The sequence below is a fragment of the Acinonyx jubatus genome, chromosome C2, assembly GCF_027475565.1.
Source record: "Acinonyx jubatus isolate Ajub_Pintada_27869175 chromosome C2, VMU_Ajub_asm_v1.0, whole genome shotgun sequence".
Taxonomy (NCBI): Eukaryota; Metazoa; Chordata; class Mammalia; order Carnivora; family Felidae; genus Acinonyx; species Acinonyx jubatus.
The window spans coordinates 140,086,192-140,112,208 of record NC_069384.1 but is presented as its reverse complement, the minus strand read 5'-3'; the positions used below and the strand labels follow the sequence as shown (position 1 = coordinate 140,112,208).

The following is a 26,017-nucleotide window of genomic DNA, read 5'->3' as shown; positions in this document are numbered from 1 at the left end:
TGCGTGGTTCAGTCAGTTAAACATCCGACTTCAGCTCAGGTCATGATCTCACAGTTTGTGAGTTCAAGCCCCACGTCGGGCTCTGTGCTGACAGCTGGGAGCCTGGAGCCTGCTTGGGATTCTGGGTCTCCTCCTCTCTCTGCCCCTCCCCTGCTCATGCTCTGTCTCTCTCTGTCTCTCAATAATAAATAAACGTTAAAAAAATTTTAAAAATAAATAAATAAAATAAAATCTTGTTCAAGTCATTAAACAGACTCATCTTGTAGTCTTAGTTAGTGCTTAGAAAAAGTAGAGACTGTGGTAGAGCAATTAAAGCAAAGAAATTTGTGATAGGCAAATAATAAGCCTCTAAAATGCCCATGCCATAGTCTTTAGAACCTGGGAATATGTTGTCTTACCTAGAGAAGGAACTTTGAAGATTTGATTAAGTTAAGGATTTTGAGACTGGAAGATTATCCTGGATTACGTGGGTGGGCCTAATGTAATTACAATGTAAGAAAAACTCAACTGACCATTGCTGGCTTTGAAAATGGAAAGGAGCCACAAGCAATGAACATGGGTAACCTCTAAAACCTGAAAAAGGCAAGGAAATGGATTCTACCTTATAGCCTCCAGAATGAATGTGCCCCCGCCATCACCCTGATTTTAGCTTTTGAGATGCATTTCAGACTTCTGATCTCCAGAACTTTAAGGTAATAAATGTTTGCTGTTTTACCCCACCCAATTTATGGTAGTTTGTTACAACAGCAAGATGAAACTAATTAAAGGTCTCTGGTACTGAAAGTCATGACAACTGAGACAGACAGCATCAATAGTAGTTCCTTCAACAACTCTCAAGGAGCTTCTGCTGCCTTGTCAGTCAGAATAATTTAAGTCTGTCTATTTATAGCAACCTACATGGCTAATTCTTTTAGATCAGGGGTAAGACACTCAAATGTGAGGGATAGCAGGTAATATAAATGAGAGAATTAGATCAATATAAGAAACTGGGGATTGGTGAAAACTGAGGCACACTAGATAATGCATATACCGTCGAAAGCAGTGCTGTGTAAGAGATCTTTCTACAGTGATGGAAACATTCTATATCTGCACTGTCCAGCATGATAGCCAAACAGCCACAGGTGGCTATTGAGTACTTGACGTGTGCTAGTGTGAATGAGAAGGTGAATTTTTAGTTACAATTAATGCTCATTAATTCAAATGTAAATGTAAAATATCCAGACATGGTATCTTATTAGATATATCTGATATAGAGAATATAAAGAAACCAATATAAGAATATAAAGAGTACAGAAATAAAGGTTCTAGTGCTACATCTTCTGGTTTTTCAAGAGAAACAAACAAACAAAGAAACAAAAAGCATATTTCATATGTTTCCATACGAAATATCTTGGCTTTTACACGTTGGCTCAAATTTTCTTTTTGTAAAAGTCAGATATGTTGAGCTATGATTGACATACAAAATATTTCACATATTTACTGTACAATTTGATGAGTTTGGACACATACATACACGGGCAAAACCAACACCACAACAAGGTTATGATATATTCAACACTTCCAAAAGCTTTCTTGTGTCCTTTGGTTTTTTGTTTTGTGGGAATAACACTTAACAGGAGATCTACCCTCTTAACGAACTTTTAGTGTGTCGTGCAGCACTGTTGACTGGAGGTGGCTCAAATTTTCTCTTAAAGAGTGTGTAGGCCAAGGATATTTATTAGGAGACTCTATTCTGCCCGCAGACCTAACAGTGTCTGTCTGCTTGAGATTTAAACAATCTTTCTTAGTCTCAGATACTTACCAATTACCTATGCAAGGCACATTCCTCAGATACCAGAAAGACCCTAAAGAGGATCAATATGTCCCGTAGACTAAAGACACAGTTTCCAATCTCCTTGTCACTGCTATCATCATCTTAAGTTCTTTCACAGTCTCTGATCACAGAATCTACTACAAACTAAAATTTTAAACTCCATGAGATCAAAGACCAAGTCTTATACTTTTTTGAAGCCCTCATTAGTAACTGGAATAATGATTCCATTTTCAAAGACTCTTGTTGTTTTTTCCATTGCTATTGTATCTGAGATGGAAATTTTATCATAGACGTTTAGAGCAAAATTAATGTACACATTTCAGAATTACAACAAATAAACTAGTAGGTGACTTTATGTCTACATCGAGAATTCTTCTAATGGCAATTTTCTCTACCATATTTAAGATATGATTCTAGGGGCACCTGAGTGGCTCTGTCAGTTAAGCGTCCAACTCTTGGTTTCGGCTCAGGTATGATCTCGCAGTTTTGTGAGTTCACGCCCCACGTCAGACTGTACTAACAGCATAGAGCCTGGTTGGGATCCTCTCTCTCTGCCCCTCCCCTACTCACACTGTCTCTGTCTCTCTCAAAATAAATAAATAAACTGAAAAAAAGATATGATTCTAGAAGAAAAAGGAATATGCAATTATTTGTGGATGTGTCAGTTGTATCAAGCAGTGATGATATCTAAGTTGACTATCTGAAAACTATGATCAATAAGACAGAAATATATCTGAAAATGAAGCCTTCTCTCGGAACCAAAATACAAATTTTTTTTACATTTTCATTAAGAAATTAAACTTTTATAATACAACATTATTTCTACATGTATCATTTGGTTAACAAGATAATTCTACAGATAAAGGGACCCCAACATACAGTCCAAATCAAAATAATAATTTATTCTCCGTATCACTAGCCATTAGGAAAATGAATTAGAAACACAATGAGACACCACTTCATATCCATTAGGAAAATAACTGATGTTGGCAAGGATGTGAAGAAATAGCACCTTTGTACATTGCTAGTGTGGAATAAAACAGTGCAACCACTGTGGAAAACAGTTTGGAAGTTCCTCAAAGAGTTAAACATGGAATTACCATATAATCCAGCAATGCCAATACCAGGTATATATCCAAACTGAAAGCAGAGACTCAAACAGATATGTACAATGTTCAGTGTAGCATTATTCACAATAGCCAAAAGTTAGACCCAACCCAAGTTTACATCAATAGACAAATGGATAACATATGGTATACAACAGAATATTGTTCAGTTTAAAAAGGAATACAAGTCTGGCACATGATACAACATGGATGAACCTTGAAAACATTATGCTAAGTGGAATAAACCAGACACAAGAGGATAAATATTGTGTGATTCCATTTTAATGTGTGTCTCAGTCAGCTCAGTCTGCTTTAATAAAATGCCATAGACTGGGTAGCTTGAACAACAGAAATGTATTTCTCATAGTTCTGGAAGTTCAAGTAGTCTGAGATCAGGGTGCCAATAAGGCTAGGTTCTGGTGAGGGCTCTCTTCCTGATTTACGGACTTCTGTGTTCTTGCTACTTGCTATGTTCTCACATATGGAGAGAAAGACAACCTCTCATGTCTCTTCTTATGAGGACACTATCCCATTCATGAAGTTTCCACCCTCATAGCCTATCCCAATGGCCCCACTTCCAAATACCATCACATCAGGGACTAGGGCTTCAACATATGAATTTTGGGAGAACACATTCAGTCCATAGAAATATGCTACCTACAACAGTCGAATTCATCAAGACATAAAGTAGAAGAGCAGTTACCAGGGGCTGGGAACACAGGGGAAAGGGGGTTATTGATTAATGAGCAGTTTCTGTTGGGGATAATAAAGAAGTTCTAGGGGTGCCTGGGTGGCTCAGTAGGTTACACATCAGACTCTTGATTTTGGCTCAGGTCATGATCTCAGAGTTTGTGAGTTTGAGCCTAGGATGGGCTTTGTGATGACAGCAAGGAGCCCACTTGGGATTTTCTCTCCTTCTGTCTCTCTGCCCCTCCCCCACTCACATTTGCTCCCTCTCTCTCTCAAAACAAATAAACATTTAAAAAAATAAAAAAGTTCTGGAAACAGATAATGGTGATATTTACACAACATTATGAATGTATTTAATGCTACTGAATTGAATACATAAGAATAAGTAAAATGGCAAATTCTGTGTTATGTGTATTTTACCACAAAAAAAAATAATAATAATCGATGCTTGGATTCTCTAGACCACTGCTTCCCACCTATTTCCCAGTAGTGCTAATAACTGAGAGGTATTAGGCACATACAATTAAACAGACTTGCTGCGTTCTGACGAAGTATATAAAGCTGCCATCACAGTCATTACCTTATTTTGCCACAGGCATTCAAGTATGTGAGAATGATTTAAATAACAAGACAAGTTATGGAAGACTGAATTTTTCCTTTTGTTGTTGAAAGACATACAAAATTTCAAAAGCCCACGAAATAGGAAAGGACACTGTATAATCATTCAAAGAAAGCCTACAAATGTGACCCTAAGAGAACACATGGAAATGTGAGGCCTGCTTCAAATCTCAGCACAAACCTCTCTGTATGGCTGAGATCAGGCAACAGTTCAAAACCACAACAGCATGTTGTAGAAATCACACCCATCTTGAAGTCCAATAGAAAGAAGGTAAATCTTAATGATACACCACAATTTTGCTGCAAATGGGAGCTCTAAAAAGCAGATGTTTTCATTAAATTGGTCTATCACAGACCCCTTCCAAAAAGTTTTAGCTGACAAAGTACCAGAAGAAGCTCATTATATGACTGGCTCAATACTCGAGGTGGTGCCCTGTCCTGACTCGAAGTGAAGCACGGTTCTAATAAGGTTCTGGAAAGTGCTACCGAGCCGTGTTGGATCTAAAAAGGCTACAGTGCTAAGAACAAGGTCACAATTTCTTTGGCTATATTTTTGCAACTTAGATTTTAATGGGAATAACCACTGGCGATTGGCCTGATCAAAACAAAACTACTTTAGTTTATCAATGCTCAATCTCCAAGGTCCTCACAGTTCTAGCATGTTTTAATTCTATTATTGCAAAAATTGCTGAAATATCCAGTTCTTCAATCTAAAGACAATTAATTTGGGGACTATGAGTACCCACGGTCTTGAGTTTATGATCGACTGACTCACTGCTTAGGAAGACATTAGCAATTGTCAATTAAGCTTTAATGATAGTATTAAAATGCAAACCGGGATAATTCATACACTCTTCTATGACTTAGAAACAGAACTTTTGTTCTACAGAACAAAATCTATTAAAACAGCCTTCATGCATAAATCGAAAAAGAGAATAATTTGCATAAAACTGATAACAATTAACTCACACTTGCATAGGGCTTTAAAATTTACAAAGTGTTTTAACATAAATTTCCTCATTTAATCCTTATTAATACGTTGTTTTTTGGGCTGGAAGCTGAAATTTCCCATTATACAATCTAAGACAAAAACAATGCAAATAATAGTGGCTGTAAGAGTGAGCTGAGAACTACCTTAAATTTATAAAAGAAACCTCACAACTTTTTTTCTTGATTAAACCAGCAAAAAATTCCCTCTACACTAGAACTACAATGCTTAAATAATTCTTGAGCCTAAATTACTTGAACCATTGAACAATATTACACTATGTGGGCAAATGAAGTTCAAACACAAAGATAAAAATGAGTAACTATAAGACTAGTCAACCCCTTAATCATCATAGAAAGACAAACAAGAAAGAAAGGCTGAAAGCCTGCTATTAAAATAACTGTGAGTTAGGGGTGCCTGGGCGGCTCAATCGGTTAAGCTTGAGCGTCTGACTTCGGCTCAGGTCATGATCTCACGGTTCCTGAGTTTGAGCCCTGCGTTGGACTCTGTGCTGACAGCTCAGAGCCTGGAGGCTGCTTCAGATTCTGTGTCCTCCACCCAACCCCTGCTTGTTCTCTGTTTCTCTCTGTCTTTCAAAAATGAATACACATAAAAAAAATTTTTTTTAATAAGTGTGAGTTAGCCTTAAACTATTTTTAGAAGGATTTAGGTTTTTTGCGTTTTTTTTTAAGTTTTTTCTTTTAAGGTTTATTTATTTTTGAGAAAGAGAGAGACAGAGTGCTAGCAGGGGAGGGGCAAAGAGAGAGGGAGACACAGAATCCAAAGCAGGCTCCAGGCTCTGAGCTGTCAGCACAGGGCTTGAACTCACAAACTATAAAATCATGACCTGAGCCAAAGTCAGACGCTTAACCAAGTGAGCCACCCAGGTGCCCTGGATTTTAGTTTTTAATATTAGTTTGTTCTCCTTGTCTCCTTATGTTTATGTTTTGAGGATTTTGTGTGTTTCAAACATATAACAATGATAAGTAAAATATTTTAAAAGAATATTTTCAAATGTGAATAATGCAAAACTGAAATAAGTAACTCCAAGAGCAAATGGCACAGAAACATTCAGTAATGAGGAGGACATCAGATTCTCCACATACATAAGCAGACAGAAGAGTCTCGGAATTTGGTTCCCGTTGGGAAACAGGTTGGTGTTGGATCCCTACACTCTTGAAAAGAGGGAGAAGAGATTTCTGCTAACCACTGCCTGTGGTTGCTACTTATATGAGCCTCATGCCTAAAGAGGCAGATGAATATACCTACCACCTTGCAGCAAGATGCTGAGGCCAAACTACCCATAACTTGGTGACAGATTCTCCACTAGCCCTACCATCACTGAGGGACAAGTGTTGGGAACCACCAATATGAGACATGGTTCTGAGTCAGAGGCCCGGGGATAGTCAAGTGGGAAAGTAAGTGTAAGCACAAAACTGCTAAACAGGAAGAATGGAGTACAGAGCAAGAGACAGCCTTCAATACATGATGAGCCTGCAAAACCTTAAGACCAAAATACATAAATAAAACTATAGCAAAGACAGAAAGTCCATAAATCAGAATATGGATATATGACAAACAAATTGTTCGGTATGCTCAAAGAGACAAAGTAATGACATTCATAAAAATAAGCAAGAAATCCTAAATCCAAAGCAGTCTGTAAGAAAATAAGAACAGATGATGGTAAACAGAAATTAGTAAAAGCAAACTTAAAAACACTAAAATTAAATCACAGTGAATAGACTAGATAAAGCCCTAGGTGGACCCAAAGGGAAAAACGAATTAGCAAATTGGAAGGTAGTCTAAAGAATTCACTCAGAATGGAGCACTGAGAAACGAAGGTTGTTTGGCTTGTTTGTTTGTTTGTTTTAATTTTTTTTAACGTTTATTTATTTGTGAGACAGAGAGAGACAGAGCATGAACAGGGGAGGGGCAGAGAGAGAGGGAGACACAGAATCGGAAGCAGGCTCCAGGCTCCGAGCCAACAGCCCAGAGCCCGACGCGGGGCTCGAACTCACAGACCGCGAGATCGTGACCTGAGCCAAAGTCGGACGCTCAACCGACTGAGCCACCCAGGCGCCCCTGCTTGTTTGTTTTTAAGTAGGTTTCGTGCCCAGTGCTGAGCCCAGCGCAGGGCTTTAACTCATGACCCTGAGATCAAGACCTGAGCTGAGATCAAGAGTTGGATGCTCAACCAACTAAGCCACCCGGGCATCCACAATGGGGTTTTAAAGATACCTGTATCTGTGTGGATAGAGAAAAAGAGTGAGAGAAACATAGAGACAGAGAGAGACTCAAAGAGATACCTGATAGTAGTGCCAGAAGAATAGAATAAAGGATATGGTGAAGAAGTAATACTCTCAAAGATAACTGCTTGGATCTTCCAGAATTAATAAGAATACAAACAAGATTATACCAATAAATTTAAGTTAGATAAAATGGATAATTTCCTAGAACAGCATAAAAATATCAAAATTGGCTCAAGAAAAATAAGGAAAAGAATTCCTGAATAAACAGCCATTGAAGAAACGGATTTAATTTTTTAAAATCTTTACCAAAAGAGGACTCAAGTCCCTCACAATTTTATAGGCACATTACCCCATCTTCAAGGAAAAGGTAACTTCTCTTCTACAAAATGATAAGTTAATATAAAGACTTACTATTAAGCCTTAGTAATTAAAATGGTGTGAGACTCAGGCAGGAATGGAGAAAAAGTACCAATGAGGCAAAAAAGGAAGCTCGGAAACTGACATATCTTCATACTGAAACTTGGTATATGACAGAGATATCCCTATAAACCAGGAAGGGCTAATTAATAAATGCTCTAGGTTAATAACCATGGAAACGACTAGTTATCTCAAAGTCAAAACTTTGAGAAGTAAATACAAGAAAACACTTTTATGATGTTGGACATAGTACAAATCATTAGGGGTAAAATTGATCAAATATCCAAAGTGTCTGTGTCCCAAACAGCGTCACTTTAAAAAGTTAAAACATGAGACCTATAGCGGGAGAAGATAATATATAACCAAGAAAAGATCAATATCCAGAATATCAAAGGAAGTGTTCTAAATCAATAAGAGACAAACTACCCGGCACCAAAGAAAATGAACAGAACCATATATTTGAAAGGACACTCAGCCTCACTAGTAGTGAAGGCAATTCAAATTAAAACATCAAGAGGAGGGGCGCCTGGGTGGCGCAGTCGGTTAAGCGTCCAACTTCAGCCAGGTCACGATCTCGCGGTCCGTGAGTTCGAGCCCCGCGTCGGGCTCTGGGCTGATGGCTCGGAGCCTGGAGCCTGTTTCCGATTCTGTGTCTCCCTCTCTCTCTGCCCCTCCCCCGTTCATGCTCTGTCTCTCTCTGTCCCAAAAATAAATAAAAAACGTTGAAAAAAAAATTTAAAAAAAAAAATAAAACATCAAGAGGAGACTATTTCACACCCATCAAACCAGCAGAAACTAACAAGTCTGAAAATACCAGGTGTTAGAGAGTAAGAAGAAAAACAGGAATTCTCACACACACACTGCTGGTACAAGAGAAAATGGTGTAACGACTTGAAAAGTAATTTGGCGACATCTAATAAAACTGCAGATGTGATTTCTCTTATTGAGCAATTCCCTAGATATATGCACTGAAACTCTTATACATATATGCACAAGAAGAGACAAAAGATAGGTGTGTGTGCATGTACTTCCCAACCCACCCCACGCTTGGTCCCTGAAGTTTAGCTGTTCCATATACACGTACATGGTCTTTCATTGCAATATGGCTCATAATAGTATTTAAAAAATGTAAGACAGAAACCATCTAAATATCCATAAAAGGAAAATGAACAAGTCATTGTTCAGTAATATGGAATACCACGGAGTGGGACAAATAAATGAACAGGAGCTAAAGGTACCGTAATATATAAATCTGGCAAACAAAGTTGAGAGGAAAAAGTCTGGTTGTAGAACAGTTTGATCTAATTTGTTTCAAAACAAAATAGTATTTTGTACAGACATATATATATATATATATATTTTTTTTTTTTTTTAATGAAAGCTGCATAAAAGCTAATGACCAACTTAAGCATAGTGTGTATCTCTGGGGAGTAGGGAGAGAGCACTGGCATTAAGGACAGGCACAACACCTATTTCTTCAAAGAAAAGAACGAAAGTAAATGTGGAAGATATTGACGCTGAGTCGCTCATACAAGCCTCTTTTTTTTATGTACTTGTAAATGTATTTGAATATTTTCTCATAAAAATATTTTTCCAATAATGTTTATTGGAAAACTCCACAAGAAAGCTAATTGACTAAAAGTCAGTTAGTTGAAAGAAAACAGAACTCTCAGATTCACAAAGAGTAGCAGTAAAAATTGTTAGACCTTCTGGGCAAGTGTCATCTTTAAAATAAAAATGAATGACATTTTATAATAAATTCAGAGTCTGTGTTCAGTGAAAAATGTCTATGGATGATTCTCTGAGCATTACACTAGAAAATGCTGAGGAGGAGCACAAAATGAGATGCTATTTTCTTAGAAACGCAATCGATAAATTTTGTAGTGCCGTCTATAAAAAGTGACAAGTAACCTACATAATTTCAAGTTTTATTTTATATTCCTTCAATACATGTGTCCCAACATCTGTGGAGCCACAGAAGGATCCCCTAACTGGCCATCACAAAGCCTGAGCCCTGGATCTGCTGCGTGCTGGTCCTTGCCTTAACTCATCCCACCCCGGTACAGGGGCCCTGCGAGCCCTGCCCAGCCCTGAGTCAGTTCTCATCAAGGTTTCCAGTGTATGATTAGTCTAAGAAACATCATCCACCAGGCTCTAAGTTTCATCTTACTGCCCTAAACAATGTGGCTTTCCAATCCACTCCACACTTGGTCCCTAGACTTCAGGTGTTCCATATACACATCACAGCCCCCCACCCCACCCCACGAGAAGAAACATCACATGCATGCTGGCACTGTTAGCTATTTTCCAGCCCCACCTTCCTAGCACAAAGCTTCCTGTTTTCCTATTCCATTTGTGATGTTCCTGATTCTTGACCCCAATGTTGACACTTACCTGGAGGCTCCTCCAGGATTTGACACCTTTCCCCCACATTCCTGTCCTTGCTTTTTTTGCCGCAGCCTGGTCCTCTGTTTCAAATGCTTCCCATTAAGTAAACTTCCTTCTCTTGCCTCTGGACAAGGCAAGAGGCTGACAAGAGGTTGTCAGTGGACAACCATACTACAGTCCTTCCCATGCTACAGTCCATCAGCCAGTACCCAGGCTATGGTTCTAGTTCATTTGGTGCCTGGGCTGAAAGGAGCATTGAGGAGCTCCTTGTCCACCAACATTAGGCCCATTGCTCCAGCATCTGACCTGTGAATAAGCTTCCACCCCGGTTTCCTAATTTGCCCTCCACTTTCCCTTCCTGGAGCACAAGCCCTACCTTGCAGGATTAATAACAACAATAGCTACTTATACCAAGGTTGAGTAGGAAAAACAGAAGCTACTCTGTGTATTCCTGGTAGAAGTATTTTAATACAGGGATTTAGAAGTTAACACACCTGCTAGAAGACGCAGGTGGGAGAGGTCTGGCAAAGCTACCACCAGCCACCTCGGCCTGCAGCACTAATGTGCGTGGTTCTTCAGGGCTCGCTGGAAAGCTCTAGGAATTTCTCTGTCCGTGTTTCCAGCTGCACAGCCTCCAAAGACTGGGGCTTTCTTCTCTTACCTTCCAAATCTCACCCAAGTGTTTCTCTTGGAAACACCATAACCAAGATTTAAAGACAGAAGGAGAGTATGGGAAGTGAAATCTCCAGCTTCTCCTACAGCATGCAGAGAACTTTCAAGGGGGTAGTACTGATGCTGATTCGACAGCAGACAAGCCAGCACGCTAAACATTTACTGAATGCTTGGAATGTGCCAGGCACTGTGTGAAATTATATCATCTAATCCTCACGATAAATGTATGACATGGACACTTTCTCCATTAACAGAAAAGAGAAACAAAATTCAGAAAGGTGAAGGAATATGCCCAAGATTCAACAGCTAAAAAAATGGCTCAATTAATATTTGAACCTAGGTCACCTGACTGCAAAATCCCAACACTTAACCACCATGCGGCATGTGCCTGAACTCTACCTTTTAGTTAGAACTCTTCAAATGAACTGATCCTTACTAGAACCTTCCACCACTAGTTGAAGACTGATTCTATATCTACAGCCTCTGCTTGGGGTCCTATTTCAAATTGGATAAACCTACCAAGAATAAGGTGGTACCTCCCAATTGACTCTGTTTTCATGCTGTTTGAAGTTTTCTAGAAGTAAGGCTTTCTAGGATCAAGACATTCATTGACACTTCCCTTTGTTCTCTGATATTCAGGCTGTGGACCTTTCTCTCAAGGCCAGCTCTATTTCCACATTAGTTCACCTAGACCTAAGTTTTCTCGATTCCTACCCTTTCCTACTAGCTCAATCTCCCAGCATCCTTCACTGCCATCAAGGCCAAACCATACATGCTATAACACTGCAAGATTTCAGCAAGCCAATTCTGCCACTACTCTTTGGAACTCCTGAAGCTCCCCACCGCAAATGCACTGTGAATACCTTTCCCAATTTGAGTTAATTGGACAAGTGGCCTAACGTGGCAGAAAATTTTTCAGTAGCCATCACTGCCTACAGAATAATACAGATGCCCTCAATTAACACATTCAAAGCCATTTCCAAATGGTTCAAATCTAATATAGCCCATTATTTCCCTAAATTTATCTTTTATCCTATCAAAACCCATCTAGTTATCATTCTTCTAAAAGGACCTGTATGGACCTGCCTCTCTACCTTTATTCAAGCCATTCTTTCCACTTGGAATGCGCTTTTTAGTCTCCGTCGTCCCCAGCAAATTACAGCCTATTTCTCAAAGTACCTAACAAAAATTGTATTTCTCAATAACAAACATCAATACAGTGCTTGTATCCTGACTATTTGGATAAGCATATTACCCTTTATATTGCACCAAAAATCACTGAGGGCAAGAACTATTTGTCTTAACGATGCCCCTCACCAACATTTTCACAGACTCCTACTATGGACTAAGACGTGGCAGATGATAAATTGAAAAAAAAAAAAAACCTTTAAAATTTAATGTAAAATTAAAAGAAGGTCAATAAAACTGTTATCTAATAAGGTAAAACATTTCCAGTTTTCCCAAATTAGAAAAGACATTCTACACAATAATTTCTATGTATACAAAATAGAGACTTTAGATGATGCAAGTATAAAGAAATTTAATACGAAACTACCAAAATGAAAACTCCTGGGGGGAAAAAAACCTAGTTTGTAATTACCAACAGACTTTAACTCTCATCCCATCCAAGGTTCGAAACCCATGAAGAGTCAGTACAGGTTATAGATTCTGAGCATTTATCCAATTATGTTGCATTTGCATCCGTTATTTTCAGTCTGTTAAAACACTTACACAAACCCTTGGGATTTCCCCTACCTCCATTCCTAAAAGTATCTCCATCAATATGTTAAATGAGTAACAGAAGCTTTTGTTGAATCGTTGCTGAAACACACTAAATACTGAGAATAGAGAAAATAGATCTCCTGAGTCATTCAAATACAGAAACATCAAACTCTGGAGAGACTAACAGCCTAAGAATATAGGAGGTGTCAAAGATTGAAGACATTAGGAAGCCTTAAGGCACTGACACCAAAAGTTGTGTGGCAAGGAGTCTTTGTTTTTCACTGAAAGGAAAAATTCAGATTATAGGCATAAATATACCTCCAACTTGATGGAGGTGGACACGAACAGGATCAGGGTAATAAAATTAAAGCCTGAAGAGGACTGGGCAGAAGCGGGGCTTATGTGAAGGTTTCCACTACATCAGAGACAATTATCTGTAAGCCAAGAGGTAAAGGCAGAAGCTTTAGAACATAAGCTAGCAGTTGTCAGGCATAATCCAAAGGTCTAAAAGCCAAACATTGAAAACAGAGGTGTCTTGGATATCAGGGATCAGGAGTAAGTCAAGCATTTTTAACACAAAAAGGTCAAAGCAAAAGTGAGGAAGACTAAAGGATTTTAATGGTCAAAGTAGATATAAATACAGAATTGTGAATGTCATATTGATCAAGACACTGGCACCAAGGGGGAACCTGGGTGGCTCAGTCGGTGAAGCAGCTGACTTCAGCTCAGATCATGTTCTTGTGGTTCATGAGTTCAAGCCCTGCATCGGGCTCTGTGCTGACAGCTCAGAGCCTGGAGCCTGCTTTGGATTCTGTGTCTCCCTCACTCTTTGCCCCTCCACCGCTCATGTTCTATTCCTCTCTCTCCTCAAAAATAAACATTAAAAAAATTAATCAAAAAAAAAAAAAAAAAGACACTGGCACCAAGAACAAGAATGCAAAATCGGGTCTGTGAAATAAACATGATTTATTTGTGACACTAATACCCTCTGACTTCCTCTATGCATTTTAGTAATTGTGACTTGTTCTGTGTTCACAAGTAAATGAAGAAAGTAACTAAACAAGCTGGAGCCCAGAAGCATCCCTGATACAGGTGAGCTGTGTTGGCAGATGAACAGGAATAGATGAACTGAGTGTAGCAGATTGTATTTTCCAAAGACGGCTACCACAGTATCTCCCATCAAATGTGCTCTTCTGCAATGTGATCCTGCCATTTCCCCATCAAGAAGTGAAGTCTCATCACTCTACCTGAGGGTGGCCTTTGTGACCTACTCAGCCCATAGAATGTGGCAGAAGTGACACCCTGGGACTTCTAAGACAAGATTAGAAGAAGGCTTGCAGGGGCACCTGGGTGGCTCAGTCAGTTGAGGGTCTGACTCTTGGTTTCAGTTCAGGTCATGATCTCACAGTTTCATGAGTTCAAGCCCCACGTCGGGAGTTTTTCTCTCTCTCTCCGCCCCTCCCCTGCTGGTTTTCTCTCTCTCTCTCTCTCTCTCTCTCTCTCTCTCTCTCTCTCAAAATAAGTAAATAAACATTTAAAAAAAGAAGCCTTGCAGCCCCCACCTGAGCCTCTTAGAAGGTCGCTCTGGGGCTACTCCTCTGAGAACTTGGAAAGTTCATGGGTAAGTACATGGGAGGCCCAGCTGAGCTCTCAGCAGTCAGCATCAACTGCTAGCCATGTGACATTCCGGCTCAACTGAACCTTCAGCCTCAGCCTCTGTTTGACTTCAACTGCATGAGACACCCCAAGCTGAGCCTGGCTGATACACAAAACCATGAGAGATAATAATAAATTGTTATTTTAACTTGTATGTTTTGGAGTGGCTTATTATATAGCAGTAGATAATCAGTACCTGGAGTTAAAGGAATGATTTTGAAAATTACCTCTATCTATAGCTTGTAATATTGAGGCCATGTCATTTACAATTATCACCTCTAGTAGACTCAGAAATGCACCGTTTCCCCCATCCACTGCCTTTGATATTCTAACGAAAAGTTTGGTGGAGGAAGAATCTGAAAGTTAAAATGAAATTTGGGATCATCTGGGGAGTTTGACTTGCACTGTCTCTATAATGCCTGTTGCTGCAAATACCTGAGATTTGGGTACAGCCTGGAACAACTGAAAATGTGGAACAGTCTATATTAAAAGGCCAGGATGGAGCATGAGCATTAGAGATAATTGAGCAATTACTGAACACCTTAGAGAATCCATACTCTGGTGATAATTGCCATTAACAGCAGGGAATTTTCCAGAGAGATAAATCAGACCTTTCTCAAACAATTAATACCAGCACTGTGCTGTTTGTTAACGTTGTTATCTTCCACCTTAAATATTACAGGTGCCAGGCTATTTCACTTACCTCTAAACCTTCAGTTTTTCAGTCCCTGTTAATGCAGGGACATAATGCAAAACATACAGTGATCCTCACTTTACAGTCAATTCTCAATTATCCGAGGCTTATGGAATTATAATTCAGTCCATGAGAGTTCTGCTTAAATATTGGCTTCATTGACATTTGGGCACATCTGGAAATCCCATCTGTTTAATTATAATTTTGCTATCACAACTAAGTTTTTGAAATCTACATAAACCAATCACCTCCCATGAAGGATGGGGCTAGACAGAAGGAGGGAAAAAAATGTATAGATTGTCTTTTGTGTATCCATTGCTTTACCATACATTATCTAATTCAATCCCTGTATACAGCAAGGCCATGAAGTACTGTTACTTTTCTTTTATAGAAAAAGAAACTAAGGCTCAGAGTGGTCAAGTTATGTTTGCTTCCTTCCCCTATTTTGCTGCTTGACATCAGAATTAGAGTACAGAGTCTAGAATCAAACAGGTTGGAATCATAATGTGTTAAAATTAGAATTGGTTTTCTAATGTAAAGTTCATCTCTGTTTTTATATATGGCAGTTTCTCGGTGTTAGCTTTTAGAAAAAGTTACATTTTTCTTAAATGACCTAGCTTCTACTTTCTTGAACTCACATCATCATTATCTGGGAAACATCTAGCCTTAGAAGTGAAACAGGTAACGACTTAGCTCAAATAGCAGCAGCAGCATGCACTGAAACAGAATGAGAAGTAGGAAGACACAACACATCATTTTAAGAGCTATCATGACCACACGAGCTGGAATTCTTTTGATAATGTTTTCTCCTTGTTCTCAAAACTACAATTCTCTCAGTCAGTGTGTCCTGAGTTTTGTTTGGAAAGCACGATCGTCCTTTGTTTAGAGAGGAAAAGTAGCCTTGGACAAATGGTACTATTAAAAGTTGCTTGGTGGCCCTTTGTAACAAATACGGGCCAATTAATGTGGAGACACAGATTCCTGTGTATTGGTTCATATTTTACATGCAACACAGGGTAGAAATATAAATGGTCTGCAGTGCAACTTGTAATTTCAATTTATTAAAAAACTTTGTGTTAGTGACTTACCATTAACTAAGGGACTCTAGGCAGATGTTCTAATTCTCTTCCAGTAGTGTATTGTTTGCCTGGTTCCCAGTTGACAGCTGGAATTAAACAAAGAATTGAGTTTCATTCTATAGTATGACAATCTTATGGGAACACTAAGAGGTAAATTAAAAATTAGTCTACAATCTCTCATATAACGAAATCATAAAAACATTTGCAGGCATCACTTCAGATACAACAATAGAATGCAGAGTGTTGTAAAACAAAGAGCACACAGACTATGCTGCAGATTAAGTAATGATAATGCACAAATTAAACGTTAGCAGTAATCCTTGAGGAATCCATTTTACTGGGGTAGTATCAATCTTAGCATAGGCATGCAGGAAGGGAAGAAGCAAAAGCAAAGATTAAATAAGAATCTCTGGCAAGTATATACAATTTCTGAAATGTAAGGTAAAGGAACAGGATATTGGACCTAACTTCTTCTAATCTAAATAAAAGTGTGAAGAAATTAAAATGATCTGAAACTGATAACTAATCAGCTAGAACTGTATATCAATCCACAGAGACAGGTAAAAAACCAAGTGAAGGCACCCCCGCACAAAACAAAACACCCCAGAACTCTCCAGCCTGCACCTGCCCATTGCTCCTCGTGCCCTGCCTAGGTGCCCCCTGCTAGAAATGCATGGATGGCCGTTCTCGCTACTTTTATTCAACATAACACTGGAAGTCCTAGCTGCAGCCATCAGACAAGAAAAAGAAATAAACGCCATCCAAATTGGAAAGGAAAATTTACAACCATCACTATTTGCAGATGACATGATACTATATATAGAACACCCTGGGGGCACTTGGGTGGTTCAGTCAGTTAAGCATCCAAATTCAGCTCAGGTCATGAACTCACTTTTGTGAGTTCAAGCCCCATGTCAGGCTCTGTGCTGACAGCTCAGAACCTGGAGCCTGCTTTGGACTTTTTGTCTCCCTCTCTTTCTGCCCTTCCCCTGTATGCTCTCTCTCTCTCTCACTCAAAAATAAATAAAGATTAAAAAAAGAAAGAAAGAAAACCCTGAAGACTTGACAAAAAAAAAAAAAAAAACTATTAGAACAAATGAAATTAATTCAATAAAGTTCCAGGACACAAAACTAATATACAGAAATCTGTTGCATTTCTATTCACTAATAATGAAATAGCAGAAAGAGAAACTGAGAAAACAATCCCCTTTACAAATGCACCAAAAATAATAAAATACCTAGGAATAAATGTAACCAAAGAGGTGAAAGTTATGGTACTCAGAAAATAATAAAACACTGATGAAAGAAAGTGAAGAGGACACAAACAAATGGAAAGATATTTCACACTCATAGAAGAATTAATATTGTTAAAATGTCCATACTATCCAAAGCAATCTACAGATTCAATATAAATCCTTTTAAAAATACTAATAGTATTTTTCACAGAAGTAGAGCAAATAATTATAAAATTTGTTTGGAATCACGAAAGACCTTGAATAGACAAAGCAATCTTCAGAAAGAACAAAGCTGAAGGTATCACAATTCCAGATCTCAAGATATACTACAAAGCTTTAGTAATCAAACAGTATAATACTGGCACAGAACAGACACAGAGATCAATGGAATAGAATAGAGAGCCCAGAAATAATCCCACATGTATATGGTCAACAAATCTATGACAAATGAAGTAAGAACATGAAATGGGGAATAGATGGTCCCTTCAGTAAATGGTGCTGGGAAAACTGGAAAGTTACAAGCAAAAGCATGAAACGGGACCACTGTCTTACACAAAAATAAACTCAAAATGGATTAAGGACCTAATGCGACCTGAAACTATAGAACTTTAAAAAAAAAAAAAAAAGGCGGTAATCTCTTGGGCCGTAGTGACATTTTTCTAGGTATGTCTCCACAGGCAAGGGAAACAAAAGTAAAAATAAACTATTGAGTACTTCACCAAAATAAAGATTTTGTACAGCGAAGGAACTAATCAACAAAACAAAAAGGCAGCCTACTGAAAAGAAGATATTTGCAAATGATATTATCTGATAAGGGGTTAACATCCAAAATATAAAAAGAATTTATACAACTTAACACTAAATAAATAAGTAAACAAACAAACTGATTTTAAAATGAGCAAAGGACCTGAATAGACATTATTCCAAAGAAGATACCCAGATGGCCAACAGACACATGAAAAGATGCTCAACATCACAAACATCAGGGAAATGCAAATCAAAACCATAATGAGATATAGCGACATTTTCCTAGATATGTCTCCACAGGCAAGGGAAACAAAAGTAAAAATAAACTATTGAGTACTTCACCAAAATAAAGTTTTTGTACAGCGAAGGAACTAATCAACAAAACAAAAAGGCAGCCTACTGAAGAGAAGATATTTGCAAATGATATATCTGATAAGGGGTTAACATCCAAAATATAAAAAGAATTTGTACAACTTAACACTGAATAAATAAACAAACAAACAAACTGATTTTAAAATGAGCAGAGGACCTGAATAGACACTATTCCAAAGAAGATATCCAGATGGCCAACAGACACATGAAAAGATACTCAACATCACAAACATCAGGGAAATGCAAGTCAAAATCACAATGAGATATCACCTCACACCTGTCAGAATGACAAGTGTCCAAAAGACAAGAAATAACAAGTACTGGTGAGGACGCAGAGAAAAGGGCACCCTTATACACTGAGGGCAGGAATGTAAATTAGTTCAACAGCTGTGGAAAACAGTATGGAGGTTCCTAAAAACTTAAAAGTAGAAATACCATATGATCAAGTAATTCCACTACTGGATATTTACTCCCCTTAAAAAAAAAAAAATAGAAACGCTAATTTGAAAATATATTGAAAATATATATGCACTCCCATGTTTATTGCAGGATTATTTACAATAGCCAATATATGGAAGCAATTTATTGCTTGATAGATGAATGAATAGGTTAATGGATAAAGATGTGGTATATACATACAATAGACAATATATACAATATACAATTGTATATAGACAATATACACAACAGAATATTATGCAGTCTTAATAAAATAATGAGATCTTGCCATTTATGAAAATATGGGTGGACCTAGAGGATATTATGCTAAGTGAAATGAATCAGACAGAGAAATACCTTAAGATTTCACTTATATGTGGAATCTAAACAAAAAAAGCAGAAACAGACTCATAAATTCAGAGAATAAAGTGGTGGTTACTGGGGGTGGGGGGTGGAATGGGAAAAATGGGTGAAAGGAAAGGGAGATAAAGGCTTCTAGTTATGGAAGGTATAAGTCATGGAAATAAAAGTTACAGCATAGGGAATATAGTCGATGGTATGGTAATAGTATTGTATGGTGACAGATGGTAGCTACACTTGTGAACATAGCATAATGTATATAGAATTACTGAATCACTGTGTCATACACCTGAAACATGGTATGTCAAGTATACTTCAATTTTAAAAACATGAAAACAGATTTGAGATTGGTAATCAAATAAATATGAAAGAAAAAGTAAGATGTTTGAAAAATTGGACAAAACCCCTTGGAAAAGAAGATCCACTGAAGAACAATTATCAAGGACATCGCTAGATACATGGTAGATTTGGGCCTGATATGGGCCACCTTCCCATTACACACTATAAAAGTTCAAGATACAGGTGAAGATAGCTAAAACCTGGCACTCCAGCAGCCCCAAGTGGCACTGCACCCAAATGTAGGCTTTAGAAGATAACTGAACTGCATGGGGTTCAGGTTTGAGAGAGTGATGCTAGAACTAAGACCCCTACAGAGAACCAGAAACTAGTCCCAGGCATCCAGTCCATGAAATAGAAATTAGACTCCGTCCCCATGGAAGGCAAAATGTCACAGAAACCTGGGGAAAAAGAGAAAGTCTCCTACAAACTCTTTTAAAACCCAATATTGCCCTACATGCACGGGTAGAGTCAAGATATAATACTATGTGTGTAATAATAATAAATTGTTGTTTTGATCCATAGGTTCTGGGATAGCTTGTTATATAGTAATAGAATCAGTACCTGGAGTTGCAAGGATTCTCCACATGGCAGGAATTTCAAACAAAGAAACTAACACAAGAAATCTGGTCTAGAAGTGCTGAAACATGAAGAACTGACAGAAGCCAATAAAGTCATGTTGAAATGATGTTTCTAACTCACTGCAACTCAGACATTGACAACACGATGAAACCAAGTTAAAGATAAACTCACAATCAAAAATTACAAATCAGGGGTGCCTAGGTGGCTCAGTCAGTTAAGCATCTGACTTCGGCTCTGGTCATGATTTCACGGCTCATGGGTTCAAGCCCTGTGTCGGGCTCTGTGCAGACAGCTCAGAGCCTGGAGCCTGCTTCAGATTCTGTCTCCCTCTCTATCTGCCCCTCCCCAACTCACACTCTGTCTCTCTCTCTCAACAGTAAATAAACATTAAACAAAATTTTTTTTAAAAAATTGCAAATTGGCCAATAGGCACATGAAAAGATGCTCAACGTCGCTCCTCATCAGGGAAATACAAATCAAAACCACACTCAGATACCACCTCACGCCAGTCAGAGTGGCTAAAATGAGCAAATTGGGACTATAGATGCTGGCAAGAACGTGAAGAAAATGGGAACCCTCTTGCACTGTTGGTGGGAATGCAAACTGGTGCAGCCACTATGGAAAACAGTGTGGAGGTTCCTCAAAAAATTAAAAATAGATCTACCCCATGACCCAGCAATAGCAATGCTAGGAATTTACCCAAGGGATACAGGAGTGCTGATGCATAGGGGCACTTGTACCCCAATGTTTATAGCAGCACTTTCAACAATAGCCAAATTACAGAAAGAGCCTAAATGTCCATCAACTGATGAATGAATAAAGAAATTGTGGTTTATATACACAATGGAATATTATGTGGCAATGAGAAAGAATGAAATATGGCCTTTTGTAGCAACGTCAATGGAACTGGAGAGTGTTATGCTAAGTGAAATAAGTCAAACAGGGAAAGACAGATACCATATGTGTTCCCTCTTATGTGGATCCTAAGAAACTTAACAGAAACCCATGGGGGAGGGGAAGGAAAAAAAAAAAAGAGGTTAGAGAGGGAGGAGGGAGGGAGCCAAACCATAAGAGACTCTTAAAAACTGAGAATAAACTGAGGGTTGATGGGGGGTGGGAGGGAGGGGAAAGTGGGTGATGGGCATTGAGGAGGGCACCTGTTGGGATAAGCCCTGGGTGTTGTATGGAAACCAATTTGACAATAAATTTCATATTAAAAATAAATAAATAAATAAAAATAAAATTAAGTTTCAAAAATTGCAAATCATATAAGGATATGAACAACCACCAGAGAGAGAGAGAGAGAGCATACAAAAAATAATGGAAAACTTTATAACCTAAAGATGTTTATAAATTGTGTATTTAAAATCATTAAAGAAATTAAAAGCAGAAAAAATGGTGAATATCTCAGCTCTTTTTTTTTTTTAATGTTTATTTGTTATTGAGAGACAGAACATGAACATGGGAGGGGCAGAGAGAAGGAGAGACACAGAACCGGAAGCAGGCTCCAGGTTCTGAGCCGTCAGTACAGAGACGGACACAGGGCCCGAACTCACAAACCGCAAGATCACGACCTGAGCCATAGTCAGACGCTTAACCAACTGAGCCACCCAGATGCCCCCTCAGCTATTTCTTGATTTCTGAGCTATGTCCTCCGACATTCCTTTGGTAATATTGGTAGTAAACTGTGTCTTTTGTTTATCTGAAAATGCAGGTAGGAAGAGGGTATCAACTACAAAAGGCATGAAGGAATTTGGGGGGATGACAGAAATATTTTATAGCTTGATTGTTGTGGGGTTACAAAACTGTTTTGTCAAAACTCACCAAACTGTGCATGTAAAAGGGAGAATCTTACTATATGTAAATTACACCTCAATGCCTGACATCAGGAAAAAAAAAAAAAAATCAGTCTCTTCTCCTTCAGGGTCTCCACAGACAGAAAACAGAACAAAATAGACATTTTCATTCAGAGAACAATAATTTGTGCAAAGATTCACTAAGCAATAAGCCTATCCAAACAAACAAAGCCACGGAAAAAAAGTAGATTCAAATTCTACTAAGGGTTCACTGACTTAAGTTAAAACTTACTTGAACACCAGGCCCCAAAAGCAGACATGGATGAGGCAGCCCCACATGGGAAGCAGCTTCCCTGGTGAGATCTGGTGTTAATGCACAGCCACATCCATTTCTGAAAAGTTTATAACATAAATATTCACATTCATTTATAGCACTGGAAAAATAACAGCTAAATCCTTAGTAAACAGGTTTATCATGGAAAAGTGAGAATAAATGTGTTGAATCAGAAAATAAGGAAATCATTCAAACTCAGACTTTGCCAGTAATAAGTAATATGATCTTAAGTCAGACATCTCACTTCTCTTCAGAATCTTTGTGATAATAAAGATGACCCCTTGGGTCCATTCCTGCATTCATACTCTAAGAGTTTATGACAATTTGGACTTAGACAAGGAGCCACTAAAACTGGAAAGTCAAAATACTAAATTGGAGAAAATTCTGAGACCTGTAAAATCTAAATGCCATGGTACATGGAGGCTGTACAGTTTCAGAGTAGTCACATCACGCTTTCCTCAAAAATCTCCATTGAGGGGTTTTAGTGTAGAAACTAATTTCTCACCGACGCTAACAGAAAAAAAATGTGAATTACAACGTTTGGAGTTCAATACATGACGTTTAAGAAGAATTAGCAAATCACAGCTTCACACTTCATGTCCCATTCTTTCAAAATTATATTTTTCTCTTTGTGAGAGATTGTGGAAATAGTAGCCAATTCCAACCAGCCTGGAGTCTATCAGAAAAATACCAGCAGATCACATGGAACCTAGGAGAAAGAAGTATAGCCATGCCTCAGAAGGTGCTAAAATCAAAACATCACGATTTGAAGTTATTCTTCATGATTCTCTGGGGCTGTAGGAGAGCTTCTTCTAGCACCAGCTGACATCTGCACATTAATTCTGGCACTAACTATCTGGAATCAGCACTGACCCACAAGTTAAGGGCTGAGTCCTCCACAAGACAACCCTCATTTTATTGCCAGTCAGACATCGGTGGTCCCTGGGCCACCTGTACTTCTGACTGGCTGGCTACAAATTCAGGGGCTCCCACAAACCCCCTCAGGCTAACTAATTTGCTAGACTGACTCACAGAACTCAGAAAAGCACTATGTTGATTATTACAGTTTTCTTATAAAGGATACAGATCAGGACTAGTTAAACAAAGAGACACAAAGGCCAAGGTCTGGGAAGTTCCTAAACCCAGAGCATCCATGCTCTTCCCATGGAATCAGGACATGTGGCCTTCCTGGCACATGGATATATTTATCTATTTGAAAGCTCCCCTGAGATTCAGGGTCCAGAATGTTTACCGGGGTTACATTATATAGGCCAGATTGATTAAATCATCAGCCATGTGACTGAACTCCATTTCTAGTCCTTCACTTCTTTATATGTGTCAGACTGCTCAAAGTCCCAACCTTCTAATCATATAGTTGGTCTTTCTGCTGGCCAGCCCCAGTCCTGAGACTACTTGAGAGGCTAATCTTGAGATATTTCATTTGCATAAATTCAGGTCCAGGGGCTGATCCAAGGGACTCATGAATAACAAAGACACTTGGGAAATTCCAAGAGTTTAGAAGGTCTATGCCTGTGCTCAGAACCTAGAACAAGGGCCAAATTCTTTTTTTTTTTTTTTAATGTTTATTTTTGAGAGAGAGAGAGAGAGAGAGAACGAGCATGAGCAGGGGAGGGGCAGAGATAGAGACACACAGAATCCGAAGCAGGCTCCAGGCTCTGAACTGCCAGCACAGAGCCCGATGCGGGACTCGAACCCACGAACTGTGAGATCATGACCTGAGCTGAAGTCAGACGCTTAACTGACTGAGCCACCCAGGTGCCCCAGGGCCAAATTCTTTATTATACAACATAGCTCATCTCAGATTCTCTGTGTGCAGTCTTTTCAAATATTCTCTCTCTCCCTCGGTACACAGGCATTCCTGGCTTCAAGATTCTGGCTGATCACAGCTGACCCAGCTGCAGTGCTGCAGTTTGATATAACCATTCAGTCTTAACACCCAGCTCCGACTAACTGACTAACATCCCTGAGTTACCATTTTAAATCTCTGGGAGACAAAGTCTAAATGCCACAGCGTGAGTCGAGACCATTGGTCTAAAAAGCTGTGATCAGAGGGACAAAGTCACAGGATGCTTTGAGATGGGCCTGACAATTCTCAGAGAACAAAATATGAACTTGGCAGGCATCAGACAACATATCTAAACTCAAGTTTTACAACTCTGACAAGCACAGGTGTGTAAAGCAAGGCCCTAGGAAATGGGAACAAGGATCGGCACAAAGAGAACTAAATGTAATCAAGCTCCAAGATCATTGTCATCCCTCCTACAGTCTCTTTATAAAATAAGCACAGAAATAGCTCAGTTCAACTTTATCCAGGTAGGATGTCATTATGATTAATACTCACGGGAGGCAAACCCAAGGTGGACATGTTCTTGTGTGAAAATGGTTCTATCTGGCTTTACAGAATCATCATAAATGAAGAGAGCAATTTATAGGAAATGGGAGAAAGAGGAAGTCCATTTGGGAATACTCTTATGATAGGAAAAGATAGGATTCTAGCAGGCAGAGAGGTCAAGGTTAGGACCTAAGGGCCCTGGGTGGGGAAAAACACACATTTTGGAATAATGCTGGGAGCATCTGACCACAGGAAACCCCCTTGGGTGTAAGGTTCCTCTTAAGAATGTAACAGACACCTCGTACTCCCCCTCAGGTTCCCCTCAGGGATCTGACATCAAAATACCTAACTAAAATAAGTAAACCATAAAACTTATGTTAACCGAGGGACAGTATGACCATAGTCTGACTCCACACAATGGAGTCGAGCCAGTCAGCAATGGACAACCCAGCACTCAAGCCAGAGTTGTCCAGTCAGTAAGGGTAGAACCTGAGAAGAACCGAGGGGGAAGGGCAGGGGGGCGCTGACCAGAACCTTATAAAACAAGGGCCCTTGCCTATAGTCATGGGCATTCACCTTCAAATGCCCCCTCTCTGTAAAGAGAGCTTTCCTACTATGCTTCCTTTCTAATCTTATACTCTAATACATTTCTGCCTGCTGCTCATTTTGTGTCCACCTCTTCATTCTTCGAAGGGGCGAGATAACGAACCCCAGGCACTGAGGTAAAAAAAAAAAAAAAATCCCACAACACTTTCTGGAATCAAATAGAAGACAGAGATAAAGACTTACCTAATAGTACACAGTTGAGCTAAAAGAGAAAAAGATAAAGGTCTCTTTAGCTGCATCTGAGAGAAGCTAATTGGAGCTAGATTAAGAAAAATGAGAAGTTGTCATAATGATGAAGGGATAACTCATGAACTCCAAGTGCAGAAATGCAATCTGGCCTCCCGAAGGGACTGAGATCAAGGCCTAAAAAGTCCTCATGGCTTCTCTCTGTATGTTTTCCTTTTCTCCCTCCTCCTCCCCTCTGTCTGTCTCTCTCTCTCTCTCTCTCTCTCTCTTTCTCTTTCTCTGGCTCTTTCTGGCATTTCCATTTTGCTGTTTCTCAGGTCACACAACTGTGCATGATGGCCACTTTACAACCCTTAGTTTACATTCTGAAAAGCAGAAAAAGGTAGAGTCCCTCAGTTCCAGATCTTTAGCTCCAAGAGCTATTGTCTGATTGGATCCCTCAGGTGCAATCAGCAATGCTCTAGAGGGCAGGGATCACATAGTGCAAACGTGGCTGCAGGGGCCCATCTTTGTGGGTCAAAGAGGCAGTTAAGGAGCCATTTTTGAGTTGAGAAGATGCCCCAGAAAGTAGCTGTGCTAC

At 39.0% G+C, this 26,017-nt stretch overlaps 1 long non-coding RNA gene across 2 annotated transcripts in view; it reads right to left on the bottom strand.

Moving 5' to 3' along the window:
- The window catches only part of LOC113594163 (uncharacterized), a 303,171-nt gene extending 280,590 nt beyond the window's left edge, over positions 1–22,581 (bottom strand). For both annotated transcript variants that reach the window (XR_003414484.2, XR_008298032.1), the window contains exons 1-2: positions 22,251–22,581; positions 16,102–16,178 (exon numbers count right to left, since the gene is read on the bottom strand). This is a non-coding gene — a long non-coding RNA (uncharacterized LOC113594163). The remainder of the gene's footprint in view (positions 1–16,101; positions 16,179–22,250) is intronic.
- Between the last annotated feature and the right edge of the window lie 3,436 nt (positions 22,582–26,017).